The sequence below is a fragment of the Acanthochromis polyacanthus genome, chromosome 3 (genome assembly GCF_021347895.1).
Source record: "Acanthochromis polyacanthus isolate Apoly-LR-REF ecotype Palm Island chromosome 3, KAUST_Apoly_ChrSc, whole genome shotgun sequence".
In the NCBI taxonomy this organism is placed as follows: Eukaryota; Metazoa; Chordata; class Actinopteri; family Pomacentridae; genus Acanthochromis; species Acanthochromis polyacanthus.
In genome coordinates this window covers 24,776,245-24,798,252 of record NC_067115.1, presented here as the reverse complement: position 1 = coordinate 24,798,252, position 22,008 = coordinate 24,776,245, and the positions used below count along the sequence as shown (strand labels likewise).

General features: G+C 41.0%; 1 protein-coding gene across 5 annotated transcripts in view; it reads right to left on the bottom strand.

The window, feature by feature from the left end:
• Positions 1-19,870, bottom strand: part of rbm47 (RNA binding motif protein 47) — a 37,232-nt gene extending 17,362 nt beyond the window's left edge. The window contains exons 1-2 of one of the 5 annotated variants that reach the window (XM_051945384.1): positions 19,671-19,870; positions 17,950-18,125 (exon numbers count right to left, since the gene is read on the bottom strand). The gene's annotated coding sequence lies outside the window, so the exon portion shown is untranslated. Of the gene's footprint in view, positions 1-17,949; positions 18,653-18,715; positions 18,911-19,670 lie in introns of those variants that run through there. The other 4 variants (XM_051945385.1, XM_051945386.1, XM_051945387.1 and 1 more) reach the window with 4 other exon arrangements.
• Between the last annotated feature and the right edge of the window lie 2,138 nt (positions 19,871-22,008).

Below are 22,008 nucleotides of genomic sequence, written 5' to 3'. Positions count from 1 at the left end.
TTTGAGTGCGAAGGTAAGCAAAGGTGGTTTAGTGTTTACTCGTTCTCAATGGCCAGAAGAGAGAGGTGGGGCCACGCAGCACAGGTAACCCCCCCACCCTTTTTCCCTCTCCCTCCTCCAATCTTTCTCTCACTCAACCAGATAAGGAATCAGACTAAAGGGAAGGGAAGGAATAAAAGGGCAGAGGGTGTGACGAACAGAGATGACTGAAAGCAATCAGGGGAAAGTCATGAGTTTGAGTTGGAGTGGGTGAGAGCCTTTAAAGTCGGCATGCATTCACCTGATGTTATTACAGTAAAAAAAAGATTGATCAGAGTCCTGAAAAATATGACGAATTAAGATTTTTGTTGCTGCCTCCCAGAAATTACTCCAAAATGCTCTTGTTTCTATGTAAGAAAATAATATAAAACCATAAACTATCCAAGCGAATTGTTTTTAACCCTCCTGTTGTCCTCATTTATGGGCACCAAAAAATATTGTTTCCTTGTCTGAAAAAATCCAAAAATTGAGCAAAAAAATCCCCCAAATTTCTGAAAATTTGCGAAACCTTTAGGAAGAAAATTCCAATAATTCCTTAAAGGTTTCCCTTAAAAATTTGACTTTAAAAAATTCACCCCAAAAAAATCAACCACAATCCAGTGAAATTCACTGGATTTTGGTAGATTTTTTGTGAATGTTCTTTAGAAACATTTTTAACATTTCTTTTTTCCACCAAAAACGTTCAAAAATTTCAAAAAAATATTGAAAATGTGGACATTAAAAGTTTCAATGTGATAAATTTTTTTTCCATCACATTTTCAAACTTTAAAATGAGTCAATTTTGATCTGCAGGACAACACGAGGGTTAAAGCACACTTCAGTGAAACAGAAATCGGCTAACTTGCTAGCGATTACCATATTTTTTCCTTTTAGACTAGCATGTTAGCATTTCCAACCTAAGTGTTGGAAAATTCCGATTTTTAATTTTTTTAAAGTTATTTTTTGGGCCTTTTTTACCTTTATTATAGAGGACAGTGAATGCAGGGAGAAGAGTCGGGAAAGATACGGAGCAAAGGTCGTGGGTCGAACTCGAACCCATAGCTCCACTTAATCGGGGACTATAGGCCTTGTTGATGGGCCATCAGCTCACTGTGTTACCCAGGCATCTAGAATGTAACATTTTACATTCTAGATGCATTACATTTGTAAACCATAAGCATGGACCTCCTGGTGACACTGGAAGAAAAAGTCAGGAGATGCAAGAGTCTAGTAGGGAATCCTGACTGTCAAAAAAAGATCATGGCAGTCCAAATAAATAGCTGTTGAAAAATATTAGCTTGGGCCAACAGCCAAGAGAAAGTTCAAAGAACACTTGAGAGCCCTACAGCCATGTTTTTCATATAAGAATACCTCTCTGCACCAAGAAGTGGCAACACCCCATCCTAGATCAATCCAAAGTACATAAAACCATAAAAAGTTCAACAAATGTTTTAGGTGTCAGTATCTGGCTCCTTGAAAGCCCTTTCTTCCAGAAACCCAGTTTACTTCATCAAGTTGAATGTAAAGTTTTAATATTTGAAAGAAGGAGAAGGTCAAACAGTGTGAATGTAACCGTAAATCAGAAGAGATTTCTTTAAGGCCTCAGGCATTTTTGGATGCAGCTGCTGACGGCTGAATCTGGCAGGTTTTCCAGTGACCGCATAGGAATTTTTTAGCTGGTTTCAGACTTTTATCAACAAGTTTCCAAAAAAAAGATTTATATCTCAAGTTTAATCCAGTTTTCTTCCACAAGCTTGTTCGACTAAAAGCCTGCTACACATGTCCGGTTTTGTCACAGTGTGTGCAAATGGATATTTTCACCACAGCGAATACTATGATTCAGTTTCAGCTGACTTCATCTTTTCACGTTGTGTTTACTGTGAATTGAAAGTCACTTTGGTGGCGACATGCTGGTAAACACATTAAAGATAAAGTAAACCAGGCTGAAGCTGTCACATTCCAGCCACAGAGACGATCTTAGAGAATAAGAAGGACGCCGCACTGACAATGTGTTAAAGTGTACATAACCTTAAGAACCTTTACAGAGAACAGGACCCATTCTCTTATCAGATGGGGTGCCATTGTACTCCAACACAAGTGTGTCTACAGTAGGTGTGTGCATGTGTGCGTGTGTGCCACTGCCATTGTACAAGTGACACATTAACCAATGACTCTGTTAATGAAGGACGTGCAATCACTGATTCTCACCTTTTTGGCATCACACTCTCATGCACACCGTGTGTGTAGATAGTTAGTCCAAAGTTTACAAGTGAGGAAATCTCTTCTCCCTACAGAAGGGTGTAAAAAGGTTGGAGTGAAGGCCATACAGAGCCATAAATTTATTTTAAAGGCTTCACAGAGCATGATTCAAACACCAAGATGACTTTATGACTTGCAGTGTATCGCACACGCACACGCACACAGACACAGACACAGACACACACACACACACACACACACACACACACACACACACACACACAGACACACGCACGCACGCACGCACGCACATGGAGTCAAGCCAAGGCAGGTTTACGTGCACAGACCAATATCAGGTACAATGTCTGAACAGCTTTCTTAAGTTTCCATCATCAGTGGCTTCTGACTAAATACAACAAGTCAAACTTAAGTACAAAAGTAATCAAAAAGTGAGGAGAAATTAACAATTTACAGCCAACTATTTTGTAATTCTAAGTAGGGTTAGGGTTAGGCTAGAAGGACAGTAGTTATCATTGTAGTGTATAATCAGCAATTCTAATTTCTCCCATTAAATTCCGTTATTACTTCTCTATATGATGATATTGCCATTGATTAGCTCTTTGACAGCCTTCAGTTAATAGACCCATAGTTGTTGATAAGCATGTTTGCAATCTGGGGAAATATTAATGGCCAACTTGCATTCTTTGCTCAATCGTGTGCCAAATTCAGGCTTCCAAATGCACATTTTCTTCACTATCCTCAAATCTGACACTACATTAGGGATAGATTCTCCCATTTTGAATCCACACTGACCACAAATCCTTTTAATGAACATCTACTGCTTGTTCCACATTCCAATCTAAATATGTGAATTGCTTTATCGAGAGAGATTAGCACTGAGAGGTATCATCAGTGTCTCTGACTCACTGCTCTTCTGCTAATAAGTACAGACTGTTCATTACAAGGAAAGACTGTATTACTCAAAAGCAAAAGTGATCCACATCAGTGTCCTCTCAGTGTGAGACAGTCTGATATGCTTAATGGTGGCTTTTGGGGTTTTGTGCAACTGCTAGACTGCAGTCTTTGAGTGGGTGTTAAAAACCTGTCCCAAAGACACCGAGCCCAGCCACAACCTGATTTTTGCACTTCCATTTGATTTGCAGATTTTCTCGGTCGCTAAGGAATTTTTCTGACCTGGAAATCCACCACTCCTGCCAGCTTTGCACACTGGCTTTGGTAGATGCTGTGTGTTATACAGATGGGATGAATTTCTACCAATCTATTGCACAGAACAGATCACATCATCCCTCATAGATAGGGACCCAGATTTGTCTCATAACACGAGTATATGCAGAACTTGATATAACACGTGAAATAATGTTGCCCATCTTTGTTCCCAAGTTGCTACTACTGTGTTGACACAGTGAAAGACTGCTGCAGTTTTAGCTTTCTTTTTATATTTTGAACAGTTTGTTTGTAGCTTTAGGTTTTGTCTACACCGCCCGTCCCAAAAAAAGCTGCACACTCTAATATTTCATTGGACTGCCTTTAGCTCTGATTCACTGTGGCATCGTTTCAACAAGCTTCTGCAATGTCACAGCATTTATTTCTGCCCAGAGTTGCATTAATTTTCTACCAAGATCCTATATTGTTGATGGGAGAGTCAGACCGCTGTGCAAAATCTTCTCCATCACATCCCAAAGATTCTCAGTGGGGCTGAGGTCTGGACTCTGTGGAGGACAATCCATGTGGGAAAATAACGTCTCATTCTCCCTGATCCACTCATTCTCAATGTGAGCCCCATGAATCCTGGCATCGTCATCTTGGAACATGCTCATGCCATCAGGGCAGAAAAACTCCATTGATGTAAAGACCTGCTCATTCAGGATATTCAGGTAGTCAGCTGACCTCATTCTTTGGGAACATAAAGTTGCTGAACCTGACCAACCCCAGACTCTTAGCTATTTGCGTAGTTAAATCCAAGTGGTGGCTTTTTTTTTGGACAGGCATTTTTTATACTACTTTATAGCATTTTATCAATCATTTATGCATATATATTACTTTTAAATGCTTTATGGTAGAGCTTTTTGTTACTCAACATCCAAGCAAAGATTCACCTCTACCAACACCTAAATGTGCAAATAGAAAAGCAACACAACTGCTCAAAAAATCAAGACAGATAGTAGAATTTAAAAGCACACCCCAACAAAGGGATTATAGTAATAACAATTTATAAAAAGTTCTATGATAAAGTTACAAAACAAAGTCCATGGAGCACATTCAATAAAAGTGCCATAAAAGCATGAAGCCGTGCCCTGAACGCAGCAGAAAGCAGTGAAGATAGCAATCAGGTCAGTGTTAAATTAGACTCAAAGAGAGAGACATGGAGGAACTGGCCCTGCAGGTCTGAGAACAAACATAAGAAATTGTACACAAACAGCTTTACAACGGACACTGAGATGGACGGTGACGTCAAAGTCTGCAGACAAACTGAAAACACTCATTAACGTATACTGATACATTAGAAGGACACTATCAGCTGCAGATGCATCGTGACGCTGTGCATGTTGGCAGATATGCAAAAAGAGATTGCCGAGCAGTCAGTTATCACAATAAATGTTTTACAGGCAGCATATTTTATGGATATCTGACTTTTCTCAGTTCAAGGTCAACACAGTCTGTAAAATGCTACTTACAAATCTTTTTCTTTTTTAATGTTTAATCTTCATAACTAATCTCATTTTGTGTGTGATGTCAGCTTTAAAATAAAGTTTCTTGTTTGACAGACTCTTTGTGACAATATATAAATGTTTTAGAATAGCTGTTGCCTTTGTTCCACGCTATGAAACATGCCCTGTATCATCAAAAATCATAATTATCCTCTAGAAAACCGTCCACATCAGCATTGTGTTTAACAATATGACAGATTTAGGAGTAAAATCAAACATAATATCATCGATTGGTTAACAAATTTTCGCATAGATGTTAGAGGAACCACTGAATGAAACTGTGTCACAGGTGAGGTGGGGGAGGATGTTGTATTGCATTGTAATGTATTTTATGTAAACTTCAGACTCTTTATTACCGCTAATGGAAACATAAATATTACTGACTTGTGTGTCACCCCCGCAGGACATGTGAGACGGCTGAAGGGCCTGTTCCTCTTGAAAATACTTGCAGCAGGCAGCTGGCACTTCAAATATGAGCATCTGTGTGTCTGAGTGGCTCTTGAAGAAAGTGTTTTAAGAGATCCTGGTGTTCTGTTGTGACCACCTGTCTCTGTCTTTTGCTCTTTCTTCTGCACTTTAAAAAATGTGGGATAATAGCATGCTTTTTTTCCCCCCCTGAAACAAAAATCCATAGCAAGAAGACCAGAATAAAATTGCAGAAACAATAAGAATCTGATTTAAAGGTTCTTATTTTAATGCAAGAAAATGCAAGATTTTGTTATCCAGCACTGCTTCATGTGGAAAAGAGGTTTAAAACATCTTGGTTCTTATCTCTCAGAGATCATATTACAGTACCTTTACTAAAACCAAAACTACAACGAAAACTGAAATTAAACCCGTGACTTGAAAATAAAACTGTAATTTATTGCTCTGTTACTATCTATTACTCTAAGCTAAAATAAGAAATGAAAGTATGCTGCTTTATTGGAAAAAAAATGCAACATGATTTATTTTAGTGTATAATTTAGTATCAAATTTATTACTTGATTGAGGCTGGTGGCTTTAAAGTAGCAGACCCAAAACTTTGAAACAGGCTTTTTCTTTCAATTAAATTATTATTGTTATTACTAAAAGATGTGTGTGCTTTCAATGGTTTTGCTCTGTTCTTAAAATTAATATTCATTTCATATTTATTTTTTTAGAAATTGATCTTAAAAGTTGCTATCCTGTATTTTATTGCTTTATTTTGCTTTACAGCTTGAATTATTAGTTTTATCTTGACGTGATGTGTTGCACAGACCGTTGTTGATGCCCGTCTGATAACACGTACAGCACTTAAATGTATTTGACTGATTTGATTTCATGTGTTCCGCACAAGTTCTACGAGGCTAAAAGCAAGACTAAAAAAATAAATCAGGACATTCTGATGCCAACATTCAGCCTCTTTTGGCCTCTCATCAGCTTCCCACCACAAGATGTCACACACTTTTATGCCTGTTGATACACATGCAGATATCTGTGTGTGTATAGAGACAGCAGGATTAAACCTGTCCAATTCAAAGCGAAAAAAAATGCTGCTCTGTTTAAATATTCTCAGTCGGTAAGACCTGGGCCAACAGGGAAATGTCTGGCTCTTGTAACACTTCCTCGTTCAAAGGTTCACCTCACATCCTGCAACTATTGTCAACCAATCCCAGCGTCCCACTTATGATTAGCAAAATGACTCAGCACAAAACGAGAGCCTTTCTGTCCTCCTAAAACACACACACACACACACACACATGCGCGCGCGCACACACAGGATCTGACATTAAAGTCCTACATTTTTTTTCCTTCCATGCTGATGAAAGAAGTTTCCCCTTTTGCCTAGAATTTGGTCAGCTGACGCTCCAGTCATGTGGCTTGTCGCTAACCAGTGGCAGAGCAGCAGCGTTGTGTGTTTAGGTGCTACAATCACCGCCAAGGTCAAGGAGACGAGGAAGGAGAGACAGAGGGAGGGAGGAGAGATGTGAGAGAAAGATTTGAAGGAGCTCAAAAACTCTACGATACCACAGAAACAGAGAAGGAGTCATTCTTATGACTGTTAACCACACCGCAGCCCCTTATTATCTGGCCAGTGACCACTGTAACGTCAGCCTGGATGACTGTCCTCTCTTCCCAACACTGGGAAACAACACTAACCATCATGTGATAGAGGGGAAGCAGCGTGCGGACGAAATACGAGAACAGAATAGACGAGATCCTGCCAAATTCTGAGCAGAACTGATGGGATAGTTGCGCAGGAAAACCTTTACAGTTAAAGTTGTTTTAATGTTTGTTTTGCTTTGAATTGTTACATTATGTCTAATATGGCAGTCATTAGGTGTTCAGCAGACCAAACCAAAAGTCCAGACAGGTTGTAAATAAAGTCAGTTATGCAAATCAATTGAAAGTCAATACTGATGTTTTTTGTGCACTGAAATTTTACAACAGCATGTTTCACCCTCTACTTACTGCAGAAATACAGCTCACATAGTTTTGTCAACCAACGGATGATTGTATTGCATAATTAAGGTGTGTTTTAGCCTCAAAGTTTGTCTTTATAATGTGCCTGAATGTTGGATTTGTTCCACATTCTGGCAACTTTTGTACCAACCAGTACAGAGTTTAGATACTTATTAATCATAATTTTTACACGATCAGAAATGCATGTACAGCCAAAACTGCATTTTTTAAAATAAACTATGACTATAATAAGTTGATAATGTATTTTTACTGGTCATAAACAAAAAGCAAAATCTTAATAGCACGCAAAAATCACCCTCATCCTCACCTTCACTATAAAGTGACAGCATACACTGCCATTCAAAAGTGTGAGGTCACTTACAAATGTTCTTGTTTTTGAAAGAAAAGCATTTTTCCAATGAAGACAGTATTAACTTAATCAGAAATACAGTCTAGACATTGTTAATGTGGTAAATGACTATTGTAGATGGAAATGGCTGATTTTTAATGGAATATCTACATAGGGGTACAGAGGAACATTTCCAGCAACCATCACTCCTGTGTTCTAATGCTACATTGTGTTAGCTAATGGTGTTGAAAAGCTAATTGATGGTTAGAAAACTCTTGGGCAATTATGTTAGCACATGAATAAAAGTGTGCTTTCCTGGAAACATGAAATTGCCAGGGTTGACCCCAAAGCTTCTATCCCAAGTAGGGCTGGCCCAAATAGTGGTTTCTGGTCTCCGGATATTCGGGCCCTGTTAAAGACGAATATCCGACTATTCGTTCCACCCCGTAACGTCCGACGGAGGGGAGACGGCCTGAACATTTGTATCCATTCGTCTAGTCTCCCAGACCGGAGGAGACCCGTCTGAGTATTTGGATCCATTCGTCTGGTCTCCCGGAAGCAAATTTTGCACACTGCCTTTGTTTTGTCTTCAGTTAAACTGAAGAATTCCCAAACAGCGGAGGTCTTCGGCATCTCGTCTTGTGTTTATGCAAAGAAGTGAAGCGTGACGTCAGAGTCGGCAGCCACCTGACCATTCGGGTGGTGGTAACAAACACGAATGGATGAGCTGAGATGAGCCGTACACAGCGGGATGAGCCGAAGTGGGCCGAAGGCGAAGGGAAGAGATGAGCTCCGAATATTTCTATTTTCGTCTGGGGGGAAGAGGGGGTGATCCCATAGACATACGTGTATATGTCATAGACATATGTGTATGTGTTTATGTGATCACACGATGGGATGAGCCGATATAAGCCGATGTGGGCCGAAGGCGGAGAGAAGACAGTAACGCTGAATATTCGTTCCCTGTAACATCCGACCGGGGGCGGGGGGGGGGGGGGGGGGGGGGGTGGATATTCGGATACCAAAATCAATATCTGGATACCGCCGTAGCGAACGAATATTCGGATATTCGGGATATTCGGGTCCAGCCCTAATCCCAACCTGTCTTTATTTACACAAACGTAACACAATGCTGGTCTCTTTTCACTTCTTCTTTGAGCGTGGTTGTTCGACACACAAATCTCCTCTGCTTTAGGCGACCCGTAACTAATTGTGCAACAACTTACAAGAAGTCCAAATGTTCAAAACATTTCCAATAACTGTGCTGTATTTGTAGCCAAAATAAAACAGTTTACTGGAGCCAGAAACTGTGAAAACAAAAGCAACAAACAAAAACGTTAGATTTCAAACTTTCCAATGGTGGATAAATGTGCCACCTGTGACCAACGGTTCACTTTGGAGAATTAAACCAATCTATCTAAAAAATCTGCACCTGACACAACCAAACACAACAGTCACATGACCAAAGTTCCGGCACATTACAGTTGAATTGGGTTGAACTGCAGGCAGTGTTTACACAGAGCAAACAGGAGGGAAGTATGGAAGCAAATTTTAAAAGATTAAGAAGGAAGTCGTAAAATATCTATGGTAATGTAGAAGCCACATTTTTTGCCAGTACTGATAACACCTGGGGCACCTGAGAAAAATGTTGTACAAATGGATTTTTATTGTTTTCAATTTTGTAAAAGAGATACGCAAATAAATTCTTTTCTAGCCATGGATGCGCTCTTTCAGTAGAGATGTGGGACTTATATTGCAGTTAAAACGACACCACAGTGTGTAAAAATGTGATACGAGCAAAAAAAAAAAAAAACATGCAAAAAGTGCCTAGAATTCTCACTCAGGGGGTAGTATTTATAATCATCCGTGTGTATATTATAAAGCAGTTATTAGCCATTGTAACTGGATCTGCATGGACACACTGAGACATTTTATCTTTCGGCAATCTTTAACCTGCAATTTTTTTTTTTTTACCATGCCTCATTTCCTGGAAAGACAAAATGTTCTGTAACACACCTGCACACACGCAACAATCAGTAAAGTGAGAAGGGAAGGTAAAACAGGCAGATAAGAGCTGAATGAAAAGCTGACAGAATTCAGTGCTGGTGAATTCCAGCAAACGCCCCTAAATACAGATCCCTAAACACACAATAGCTAAACAGTGTCACGCAACACACTGAAACAGTGGCCTAATGGCAGGTAAAAAAAAAAGAGATCATCTAAAACAGTGCGCAATCCACCTGTTCACCTGCTGTTATGCTGAAACTACTCTTAAAACAATCGGAGAGTGAGAGACGGGAGACGTTTAAACGACAGACAGAAGGGTGATGATTGTGTATGTATGTTAAAATGTGTGTGTGGCCTCAGTGTGGCCACTTTGTGTCACTTTTGTGAATGAGTTCACAGTGAGACTCAACCCATGGAACATTCCATTCTGGCACAGCGTGGGGGGGGCAGTGTGTGTGTGTGTGTGTGCTCATACTACCCATGTTGTGGTTTTACGGTGTCATTGTCAGGGTCCCTATAAATCTCTAGGACATTAATCGATGCAATTTCATACGAAGACGTGATTAAAGGTTAGAATAAGGATGGATTTAGGTTAATGTTCGGGCTACGGTTAGGCAAGTATGGTTAAGTCTGCAGGAAATGAATGTAAGTCAGTGCAATGTCCTGTGAAGTGAGGGAAACACGACTCTGCATGCATGTGTGTGTGTGTGTGTGTGTGTGTGTGTGTGTGTGTGTGTGTGTGTGTGTGTGTGTGTGTGTGTGTGTGTGTGTGTGTGTGTGTGTGTGTGTGTGTTTGAAGCTGGGCCTTATCATGAGATGCAATGCGGTGCAGTGTGTAGTTTCTGTCCCCCCAGACCTACTCACTTCCACACACCCACCCCTCAACACCATCCACATTGGCTTGCCTTCCCTGCCAGAATCAAATCACCCACTGTGCGCACACACCACACACACACACACACACACACACACACACACACACACACACACACACACCACACACACACACACACACACACACACACACACACACACACACACACACACACACACACACACCTTGCCTCTTGGCCTGCTGTCCAGACAACTGGCCCATTGTGTGTAGCAACAGGTATGCAGAGAAGAGTCTGTTTGAGAACAGGCAACAGGATGCTCGGTGGATGTGTGTATGCGTGCGAACAAGTTAGAGCCTAAATTTGCTTTTTTTTTCAAGCTTATTTTAAAAACAATATAGTTGTTAATACCTGAAATTGTTAGAGATCCTTTCCTACGCTAAATGACTGGACCTTACTTCCTGTTACATTTGCAGAATCTAGAAATACCAACGTTGTTTTGCACCTTCTTCTTTTATGTATTTACATACACTTGCACCTTTAATGCACTTTTTTGCGCTACTTTAGGTCATTACATTTTCAGAAATGTTCAGCAATGTGCAGTGTTATCACATGCAACGTCAGTTACACTAGTCTTTAACGCCAAGTAAGTTATCCTTACAACAATACACTTGTAAATTCTATTTCAAAGATATTTTTACATTTCATTTTGCACATTTCTTTGTACACTTTTTCAAAACCTGTTGTCTGACATTGTTAGGTATTTACATGATTGTTGCTTCATGTCATACACTGTGCCTGATTCTATTCTAAAGCATATACTGATAACGTGTCCTTGCAAAAAAAAAGTATGAATTGTGGATTCGATTACCCGTAACGTCCACTGAACTTAGATTAAGAGCGGATGACTTCACTGCCAATATGGACAACTACTGTTATCAATAATGTACAGGCTACATGGGTGTTGCCTCACATCAGTCTGTCTCTTACTATTCCTCCGTACCCGATTGTTTAACCTGAAAGGACGCAAGAGGTGTATTAAGAAACTCGCAGTGAAATGAAGCATAATAACAGCATTAGAGCGAGTCGTGGGACTCCAGGAGGAGGGAGGCGAGCAGGATAGGAGGAGAGGATGGAGGGTTCAGCGGTGTCACCTCTCTGGGGGGTGGAGGGGTTACGAAGGGGTCTAAGGTTGAACAGCGGAAGGCAGGGGACTGAGGAAAACAGAGGAGGAGGAGTGTTGATCCAGTGGATGTCACCTGTTTACACACTCAACAGTCCCGCCACGTTCTCAGAAGGAAGACGGTTGCACAACGCCTCGTCTCAACGGAGCACTTTTTCCCACTTAGGTTGTGAAATCAATCGACGCAGACAGTCGGGGTTTAATTAATCCAGATGTTTACCGCCTACACCACCGGATAAATCATGGCGTTTGTGCGGTCAAAGCATCAAAGGATGACATGTAATACTCTCCCTGCTACTCCATCACCTCTGGTTTTCATAGGATCTACTGTTTATTGAAGGGAACAGCTTAGAGAGAAGTCTGTCCTGTCTCCTAGAAATCACCACTAATCATTTTAATAATTGTGTTGTGATTGGACACGTATTTCTGTGCACTTGTGCTTCAAATCACTGCAGACTCATAATAATGATTTGGCTGTTAAGAGCGATGACTGTCTGATTATTATTATAATGAAAACAAGCTACATATGTTGTAAATGAACATTTATTTATGAGTTCATTCAGCTTTTCTTATCATGCCGAAACATTTTTTGACTACATTTCCTGCAAAATGTCTTCACTTTTGAGGTATTTGAACATGACTTCCATAAGATTCTGTACAGATAATGTTTCTGCAGAATTTCCTAAGTTCACATTTTTCAGTACTGTGACTACAGTGAAACAAAATCCAATAAATCCTCTTCTGTGTTCCATAACTCTGACAAATTCTTAACAGTTTTCACCATAAAACTGACCAAGACAATCAGTCAATCAACCTCTTGTGGTTGGCTAAAAGCAGAAGTGTGACACTGTAATGGCTTGTTAATGTACACGTTAAGAAGAACAAAACAAATAACGTTTCTTCTCTGGTTTTGATGAGATGAGGCTATTTACAAAAAAGGCGTCACTGGAAACTCGCTCTGGTTACGTCACAGATCAAAATGGAGAGTTCAGCTACGAGCACGTCTGGCACTGAAGACCAGCAGTCAGGTGCAAACCTCAAATTTGTAGCAGAATCTATTAGCTGTTAGCCATATTGTGCATTTAGGTTCAGTGCAGTTAAAGACACCATGCCACTCGGTGCTTTGTTATTTCACCCTCATCGACTGTTTAAACTCGCTTTCAAGAAGGATGAATCCCAGACGTTCTGACGTTACAAGTCGTATCACAGTCACTGCAGTATTTTTCAGATTAGTAGATTTGTCCCCAAATCTTCACCTTCCTAAAATACTGAGTTAGGTAATTTTTCAACAAAAGTTTTTGTTTTGCCTAAATCATCTTCTCATAATGCTGGCCACCTAAAATCGCTTACATCCTCAGTTGAACAGATTCTATTCCTGTAATATAAAGGTGTAGGTCAAGGTTCGGTGTGGTGTGGTTCAGTTTTTTTGGAAAAATACTTAGACCAATATTTTAAAAGAGTGTCGAAATGATCCGTGACGAATGACGTGAGCGGTGGGAATAGACCTGTATACAGAAGCAAAACCTCAAAGAGAGGAGGCAATGGCCAGTGTTTTATCTTTTAAACCTGTATTTCCAAGATGTTTTTTTCCTAATCTTAACCAAAGCAGGTCATACGATAGCTATCTGAATAATTAAGACATCTGATAAAATGCATAGACACCTCAAAACATACCCACAGGTACGAGAATGTCCTCCAAAAGTTATTTTTAGTTTATAAAATTAACATTTATTTATTTTGTTCTAGTTGCAGGAAACAATTCTTGTTGGTCAGAAGCAAAGGAGTACATAAACAAAATCTACAGATGGAGGCGGTGGAGTGGATGGGTTGGTCAACAGAACACCAGATTTTAACATTGGAGACAGCTGTTTGTTTCCTGCCGCTGCTGCGTGTAATCATAACAACAACAGCTGCCTAATTTTAACAAAAAAGTGATTTTTGTTCGGACCCCAACAATGATTTTTTAATTACCTTAAGCAAGCTGCTTGCTGCATCTAAACTGACGCAAACCATGATCGCAGTATCTGGAGTTCAACAGTAAATGTTTCAGAAGCTATCGTGTAAAAAGTGGTGCCACATTGAAAATTGCTGTGAATTGCTTTTCTCACGGGCAATCACAAACATATTCATCTTTCAGTTTGAAGGACTTTTTGATAAATGCAAGTTGTTGTTGTTTTTTTTAATGACAAGAACCGACCCTTTAATTTGAGGAGAAAGATGAAACACGCCAGTTCTTGTTATATTATTCCCTAGAACATACACTATCGTTCAAAAGTTTGGGGTTACCCAGGCAATTTCATATTTTCCATCAAAACTCACACTTTTATTCATGTGCTAACATAACTGCACAAGGGTTTTCTAATCATCAGTGAGCCTTTCAACACCATTAGCTAACACAATGTAGCATTAGAACACAGGAGTGATGGTTGCTGGAAATGTTCCTCTGTACCCCTATGGAGATATTCCATTAGAAATCAGCTGTTTCCAGCTGCAAAAGTCATTTACCACATTAACAATGTCTAGACTGTATTTCTGATTAATTTAATGTTATTTTCATTGGAAAAAAATGTTTTTCTTTCAACAATAAGGACATTTCTAAGTGACCCCAAACTTTCGAACAGTAGCGTATTTCCAAATTTCTTCTCTCCTCAAGTATATTACATCTTTCTCGCTGGTTCTCAGGCTGTATTTCTAATCTTTGTTGTCTTACTGTGCCAATAGCACATTAATATTAGTTTCACCTGTTCCCCACCTTGTTTCCACTACTCTATTCTTTACCTGTTTCAACTTCCCTTCGCCTCGCTGCTGCTCAGTGTTCGGTCCGGTCAGAGGGGAGCTACAGAGGGAGGCGGGGGCTGGATGGAGGGGAAGAATGTGGCCATTGTGCTCTCCAGGTATGTGTGTGTTTGTGACAAACAGAAAGAAAGGGGAGAGAGAGGAGAGCGAGGCTGATCAGATCTTGTTACAGGTGTTTCAAAACAACACAATAGTGCTAACAGGTTCCCCTCTCCGCTCTCTCTCTCTCTGCTGCATTAGTCTGCAGCTTTACATTTGTGCTTCACCGTTGGTGGATTAGGCTTACAGCTTTGTCACATACGCACTAGACTGAATCTGTGCTTCCTCATCATGAGCACGAGGTGATCATGTGACAGTCATGTGACCTGACCATATAGTATGTGTGTGTTTGTGTTTGAAGAATTCATGCAGTTCAAGCTGTTTCTCTTCCTTACACTTGAGGTTTGCTGAAAAATAGTTTCCCATCAGCCTTTTTCTTTTAAAATACAAAGGAGGTATTTTAGTTTTGCTGCTTGTTATTTTTCTTTCAAGATTCTTTCCTGTTTTTCTGAAACTAGAGACGTCTCAAACATGATACCTGTAAGGTCACGCTGGGAAAAGCAAAGTCTAGATGTAAATTCATGCCTTAGATGACTGTCTGTCTCTTTTGCAACTGTGGAATGTGATACAATTAGTTAAGAGATGAGTATCATTTTTGAAAAATGCTTCACCTCTTGAATATACTTTCATAATCAGTAACGGAGCCATAGCTACCGTCTGACAGAGAGAATGACATGAAGGCCCATTTGAATAACAACTAACTATGTAACTGGTTTCTATTTTTGGTTTTACATGAGGTCGTGTGAAGAATTCATGTGTCATCGCTTCATCAGGTCCGACCAGCACGTCAGCACACACACTCCTTTCACACACCTTAGCTGTCAGAGTATTTATTCTGTCAGCGACGTTAACTCTGTAGCAACACTTTTTCACTTCACACACTGGTGCTCCGGCGTCTAAATCCAACTGAATGTGGATGAAACAAAAGAGCACGTCTCATGTTGGACTGAGCCACACCTCCATCCATGGACAGCCAGTCGAGCAGGTCAACAGTTTCAAATATCTTGGAATCATCATAGACAATAAACTAAGTTTCAATGAACACATCATGAACCCAGAAACATTCACAGCAAAGACACCTCTCTGTCTGTACTTCTTCTCTGTCTTTATTAAAGCACAATTCAACCCATTCTGTCATTCAGTTCTCCATCTCTAAAACAATGTCTATCATCTTCAACAAAAGCAGACTCACACAGATTAGACACACATCCTCCTCATTTTCAGCCTTGCACACTATTTAGCTTTAAGGACGGAAAAGAGTTCACTTTCTCATTTTTGCCGTTCCAGCTCTGCACAAACTAACTCTTTAGGTCTGATCATTTGTACTTCTGGACACAGATTTTGTATAATAAATGCTGCGTCATGGTTACATGTATGTTTAGTGTGAACAGACGTGAAAACTATCGTTTTTATGGTACATAAAAGTATACTTCAGCGCAGTTTCTCCCAAAAACATGTAATAGCGAGGTTGGTCCACAGCACAGAGCCCATTAGTTTCACAATTATGACTAAAATTGCAAAATGTTTTCATTTTTTGTTCCATATTCTTTTAGATAGGCTTGCGTTCATGCCAAATGACTCACAAATTACTTTCGTTCTGCACATAAATTGAGCAACAAAGATTGTAATAGGAGGTTGGAGGAGTACTGGTGGCATCAACTACTGGACTTTTACCAGGACTGTTGTGTTTTTGTGTTACTTTTACACTGTGCTGCCCTTTCACTTGCTGTTTTCTGTCATTTTACCACACAGTTTGCTTTGATATACACCACAAAACTTGGTTAAGTTCAGGGAAAAGTCAGGGTTTGAGATAAAATACACCTGAACAACTACTAACACCAAAGCTCCTGTTATTTTATAGGCTGCTAGGCTGAAAAAATGGCAGCATCTCATATATTACAGGCATTTTTTGTGAAAATAACACATTTTCCTCTCACATTTTGGTGTGAGACTGAACTGAGAGTTTATTAGCGAGGAAATCAGTCGGCTAATTAGATGGAGGGCAGTCGCAGTGACAAATAGTCTTGTTTCCAAGATATTAAAGTCACTTACATTCATCTCCTGGAGATTTACCCTCACTCTGACCATGGCCACTACTTAACTAACCATAAACCAAATCTAACCTCAAACCAAGCCTTCACCTTAACATGTAATGATTCAGTGAAGTGAGGTTGGTCTCCACAGCATGACTGTATCAACAGCTGTATGCATTAAGCATGAGTATTATGAGCACATTCACGAAGAAACATGAAGAATGTTTTACAGATCTCAGACAGTCGATATCCACAAGTGATTGCCACGAAACTAAAAGTTATAGTTCCAGTTACGTTTCTCTCCAATTCCAGCCCAACCAGCCTATCAAAGCAGTGTTAGAACTAGCTTCTATGCAATTAAGTGCATTTTCAATCACTTTTTGATGTTTTTTATTCTGATTCCATTCTGGTTTCAAACTTGCATCTTATTTTATATTTTCACAGTTACATAAATTGAGTAAGATTGGAAAAATACTGCCTCTAAATGTTTGTTTCGTGGGAAAAACCATGTTTAAAACAACTTTTTTGCTATAAATAACACATTTTTTAAAGCTTTAACTAGAAATTAAAGATCTAATGTAACCCTTGATGTATTTCATCACTTAGAAAACACACAAACATTTTCAAAACACACAAAATCCGCTGGAGAAGTGAGAAATTTGTGAATTTGACGTAATAATTATACAATCAGCAAGTCATCGGTTCTTGAATCAATCATCTTAATGTCAACTGTCATGCACAGACACACACACACACACACACTGCTGTCACATGTATTCACTCGCACAACTAAATCTCGTTTGTACAACAACAGGACACTCAAGGCTAACTGGCGCCCTGCTCGACCAGTTTCTGAAACACACACACACACACACACACACACACACACACACACACAAACACACACACACAAGATGACGAGACAAGACACCCCCCACAAACACACACACACACACAGACACACACACACAAATAAACATCCAGCCCTCGTCCCATAACCTTGCAGTGAAGGTTAGCGCAGTCAGCTGGATCAGTCTGAACACTGGACCAGCTGAAGAAATGTCCTTCCAGATACCCACTGTGTGTGGTTCTGTGTGTGTGTGTGTGTGTGTGTGTGTGTGTGTGTGTGTGTGTGTGTGTGTGTGTGTCTCTATGTGCGTGCCCTCAAACCTCCAGGTGAGAAAACACACCAAAAACTGCTAAATGTTGAGACTGAAATGAGAGACAGGAGGCAGAATGGGAAGAGGAAGAAGACAAACGATGAGTTCCCAAAGCAAACCTGTGGGACGATGAGACGTGGAGTCACCGTGTCGCTGCTGTCGGTTCTTCTGCCACCATTCAAAAGCAAAGATCCAGCTCGTCACTTTCTCATCTTCCCTTCCTGGTCCTCTCCTCCTTCTCGCTTGTCTGTCAGGTTCTCTCCGGCCACTTGTTCGCTGTCAAGGCGCCTCCTGTCTTCAGTGACAGGTTCCCCCCCAAAGCAACCAAAGCACAAAGAGAAGAGATCTCAGACTCTTGTAGCGCCAACACACACACACACACACACACACATATACACACACACACACACACACACACTGGGAGAGGACAAGTCAGAGTTTCTCTTCTCCTTTTGGTGTTTTTTAAAAAAATTCTGACTCAGATCCTCTCTGTTTTGTCCTCTCCTCTGCTCTCAGTCACGACAGCACTTGTAGACGTAACAGCAGGAGACAGGAGGAGAGGGGAGGGAGCGCACAAGGTCTCGAAGTGGAGGAGAGAGCAGGAGGTGACGGAGTTGAAGGAAAGAGCCGGAGAGAGAAAGAGGGAGGGAGGTAGAGAGAGAGAGAGAGAGGGAGGGATGGAGGGAGGAAGGGCAGTGGTAATTAGTGAGTCTGTACCTGACTCTCACTGACATAAGCCCCACATTCCTCAGAACCGAGAAGGGGGGAGAGAGACGGAGGAGAAGGGGGAAAGGAAAAAGAAAAAAACTTGTAACACCCTAATCATCCCAGGAAGCACATCAGAGAACACCCCAACAGAGACAAAAAAGAAACTGTCTTCCTTACAGCACACCATAGCGCCAGTCCAGTCAAAGCAGCATGATGCCAAGTCAAGGTGCTTCTGCTGCTCCAAACTCTCCTCTTCTGTCTCTTTTCATTTCAGAAAAAAAACCCTCTGTCTGTCTCTGTCTCTGTCTCTGTCTAGTTCTGTATATGGTGTACACACAACTGCCTGCTGCTAAAACTCACCAAACCAGAATCTGACTGCCCAAACCCCCAACACACCTCCTCCCTCCCTCCCTCCCTCCCTCCTCCCTCCTATCATTCCGGATGGGAAATGCTATCCTCTCGTGGCTCTGTCCAATCTATGTGTGTGTGTGTGTGTGTGTGTGTGTGTGTGTGTGTGTGTGTGTGTGTGTGTGTGTGCAAAGAAAAACCAAAACAAAAAAAAACAGCCCAACTTGAATCATAGCAGCTGGAGCAGCATTCCTCTAAAGGAGTTTCCTGCACACCTAGTCCATAAAACCTCACCCCCCTCCACGTGATCATCCACCGCTCGCTTATTACCGATGATCGCAAAACCTTTTACTCATTCACAAATACACGCGCCCCTGAGGTCATGATGACACGCTGTCTTTATGCTCCGCCGTTCACCCCTTTTGACGTAGGTGCTGCAGATCCCTCTGTAATGACACCCCTCAGTAATAACAACTCGCCCAGTCGCTCTCAGAGTTCTTGTGTTTCACTGTCAGCGTGAGGATGACACAGATGTGGACTGACAGCTTTAATGATAACAGCTTCCCTCTTCTGTTAGAGATGAACTGAAAGTAAAACTGTCAACCTATCCTCACACTCCTTCTCCACGCAGCACCCCCTTTCCCCTGCGCACTCCATTATTCTCTTTTATTTTCTGACAAACATCCTGCTTGTTTTATCACACAGCTCCTCAGTCCGGACCTCCAGCGTTCGCCGCTAATTCAACATTGTGTAAAGTGTGTGTCTGCCTTGTGTGTTTGCTCACCTGAATTCCTTAGAGAGTTCGGCATGGGCAGGACCGAGCACTTCCTTCTTCCTGATCTCAGGTGAGCGCGATGTCTTTGTGACAGACAGTTGTCATGGAGACAAAGAGAAAGAAAGAGAGAAAGAGAGAGAAAGAGAGAGAGAGACTGTGCTGAAGTGAACAGCAACAGCCGCAGTCAGCCAACTGAGGACAGAACAGAGAAGTGAGGAAGCTGGATTTCTGTTTAGAGTAACAACACACACACACTCTAACACACATGCATACATTCAGATAAAGCACACACACACACACACACTCACACACACACACACACACACACACACACACACACACACACACACACACACACACACACACACACAGTAGGGAACTTGCAAGTGTGTGTGTGTGTGTGTGTGTGTGTATAGGAAACTGAGATTGAGTCAGACGTGCTCACACAGAGAAATAACGTTTCAACACAGCAGCTGAACTCCGGCAGGGAGGAGGCCGAGCCGTTGGACGTGTTGCTCAATGCATTTGACTTTAATGCTTACTTAACAGATCTCACAGGCCCTGAATAAACCAGGAGCCCAACAATGTTGAGTTGAGTTTCTGGAACTGGAGTGTTGCAGGTGGGCAGTGCAGTGGAGTTCTCAGCTGGTGTTCAGCAATAAGCGGAAAAAGTTCCACAGATTTTGTAGAAATTTTCCTGTGTTATCAGTGAATGTAAGCAGTAAGTCTAAGAAATGTTTGTGTATTCACAGTTGACTGTATTTTGTAACAGAAATTGTCCATAGGAAATACAGGTGCATTTTCATTTAGTTACATTTTTTGAAGTGCAACTGTTATGTTTTGATTTGCGTTTATTCGCAATGTCATAAAACATATGAATTAACCCAGATATTAGCGTAGATATATATTTAAAAAAACATTTCCCTTTTATTCAAATCCTGTAGCTTTTATCGAAATGATAATAAAAAAATGTTTTATCTCAGAAGATTTGTTTGACTTTTTTTTTCGTTTTGCATTATTACTCTGCCAAGGAACGCGGTGGAGTTATGTGATGGTCGGCGTTTGTCCATCTGTTTGTCTGTCTGTCTGTCTGTGTGCAACATTGTTTAAAAACGGAATAATGGATTTGGGGGAAATTTTCAGGGAAGGTCAGAAATTGCACAAGGACCAACTGATTCGGTTTTGGCAGTGATGCTGCTTACAGTCTGGATCCATGGATTTGTTGAAGATTTCTGTAACACTGTGAGATGGAAGCACGGTGTCACTGTAACTATGACAAGTGAATACTACGTCAGCTACCTGCTGATGATCACATGATTGTGATTCTTCTATAAATCCACTACTGTGGACTTATTAGGACTTATCTGTTGGAAATCATACAAGGAACAGTTGATTAAACAGTAGCAATTTTCTGAGTCCCATTAATTCCCGTCTCCCTCTACATATTTAGGTCACACAATTCTGTAGCCGTACATGACGTACACATGCATAACACATGACTGTGCTCAGGCAAGGTCATTTTGTTTGTGGATACATCTATATTAAATGGCCGCATTCTATGTTGCCATGATTTCTGATTAGACCCTCCAGAAAAACGCGGGCAAAAATCCTTGATTATGCGATTTAAAATCCTTGATTATGCGGGCTAAAATCCTTGATTATGTGGGCTAAAATCCTTGATTATGCAAATAAATATGCGGGGTTTTTATGCCATTTTATGCGGGGAAATTGCGGAAAGTTTCAAAGTATGCGAATAGTTGTGAAATATGCAAAAATATGCGCGATTCACCTGCCGTCTGGCCACGGAGTGATGTATCCTCTAATCAGACACTGGGACTGCTGCAGGGTTACTGGACTGACAGCCTGTGCTTTGGGAGGGGGAGAAACTCACAGCAGCACCTGCTGCTTGTTGAGGACAGTAACTGCAGAATGATCTGAGTTTTCCTGTCAGTCTCCAAAACGGCAGAAAAAGTCGCTAGATTTGTGGCTAGTCGCTTTTGACAAAAAAGTCGCTAGGACGCTTTGGAAAGTCGCTAGATTTAGCGAGAAAGTCGCTAAGTTGGCAACACTGGCGCCGCGCTCCGCATCAGCTCGTGCTTCTAGTGTGTGTGTGTGAATGCGCGAACTGATGACGTCAGGCCGGGCGTCACATAAAAACTCACTCACAACTCCATTTATTACCTCCGCCAAGGAGGTTATGTAACACCCGGCATTTGTGTGTCCGTCTGTCTGTCTGTCTGTCTGTTAGCAAGATAACTCAAAAATGCCTGGGCAGATTCACATGAAATTTTGAGGGGATGTGGACTATGGTAAGAGGAAGAGCTGATTTAATTTTGGTGGCAACCAG